The sequence below is a fragment of the Lepidothrix coronata genome, unplaced genomic scaffold (assembly GCF_001604755.1).
Source record: "Lepidothrix coronata isolate B3197 unplaced genomic scaffold, Lepidothrix_coronata-1.0 Scaffold410, whole genome shotgun sequence".
Classification (NCBI taxonomy): Eukaryota; Metazoa; Chordata; class Aves; order Passeriformes; family Pipridae; genus Lepidothrix; species Lepidothrix coronata.
The window spans coordinates 36,424-38,160 of record NW_016690590.1 but is presented as its reverse complement, the minus strand read 5'-3'; positions in this window follow the sequence as shown (position 1 = coordinate 38,160).

Sequence of the window (1,737 nt, the reverse complement as noted above, 5' to 3'; positions counted from 1 at the left end):
TATACACAAACAAGTTTACACGCAGTTTCCACGGCAAAATAGTTACAGTTTCCACAGCAAACCAGGTGCAGTTACAAACAAGCTCATACCTCATACTGATAACAATTAATAATCATCTACTCTAATCATAAATCTGCTTAAGTTGTCTTACCCCTAGAAACTGTTTAACGAACCCTTACCACTTCTACGGTAACAAATCGTTATATACATGCTTGACTAAATCCTTTGATTACTGTTTCCATGCTCACAAACAAGGTTGCTAACATACTACTTTGGAGTGTTGCTTTCTAGGCCTACTCTTTTGCTAAGCCTTAGCCATTCTACTACTAAATTTAAATTGCTCTGCAACACTGGGAATGCTCAAACACCGCAGGAAACCTCTGCCATGGCACCGAGGGTTCTTGGGCCAAAAGGAGTCTTTAAAGGAAGAAATCTCTTTTCCATGCTTCCAGCATAATCCCAGTTGCTCACAGCCACTCCCAGTCACTCCCAGTGTGCTCCCAGTCACTCCCACTATTATCCCAGTCACCTCCAGTGTGATCCCACTTGCTCCCAGTATATCCCAGTTGTGCCAACATGGTCCCAACTGCCCTCAGGATGCTCCCAGTCACTCCCAGTATGACCCCAGTCACCCTCAGTGTGGGCCCAGTTGTCCCCAGCATGGGCCAAGCTGCTCCCAGTTGCCTCCAGCACAGACCCAGTCAATCCAAGTGTGATCCCAGTCTTCCCCCAGCACGGTCCCAGCCAATCCCAGTTGCCCTTTTGTACATCCAGTTACTTCCAGTTGCCCCCCACATGGTCCCAGTCACCTTCAGGATGGTTGAAGACACTCCCAGTATATCCCAGTTGCCCTCAGCATGCTCGTAGTCACAGCCAGTTACTTCCACTTGCCCCAGGATGCTTCCAGTTTCCATCAGTACAATCCCAGTATGATCCCAGTCACTCCTAGTCTATGCCAGTTGCGTCCAGCATGCACCCTGTCACTCGCAGTCACTCCCAGTTCCACCATATTTCCAGCATGGCCCCACTGGCTCCCAGTTCCCCCATATGTAGTTCCACTCACTCCCAGTATGATTCTGGGTACTGAAAGTCACTCCAATGATGGTTCCAGTATGGCCCTGGTCACTCCCACTAGGATCCCAGTCACTCCCAGTCACTCCCAATTGGATCCCAGTTGTCGCCAAGGTGGTCCCAGTTGCTCCCAGTCCCCCCAGGATGGTTCCTTTCCCTCTCAGGAACTCCCAGTCTGAGTCCAGTCTGGCCCCAGGCACTTTCAGTCACTGCCTGGAGGAGGCCATTTGCCCCTGCATGGTCCCAGTTGCTCCCAGTATGATCCCACTATCAGTCCAATCACTCCTAGTATGATCCCAGGAACTTCCAGTAGGAATCTAGTTTGATCCCAGTCCCCCCCAGCATGGTTGCAGTCCCTCTCACATACTCCCAGTATTATTGCAGTCACTCCCAGGATGATCCCAGGATGATCCCAGTTTCCTCCAGTGTGGTTCCAGTAGCCCCCATTCACCCCTACTGTGTTTCAGTCACTCTCAGTATCATCCCTGTCACTCCCAGTCACCCCACTAGAGTTCCACTCCCTCCCAGTCCCTCCCAGGACCATCCCAGTAGGATCCCAGTGACACCCCAGATGGTGGCACTCACACCCAGGATGAACCCAGACCTGCCCTGGCACTCCCAGGATAAAGCCATTTGCCCCCAGCAGGGTCCCAGTTCCTCCCAGTC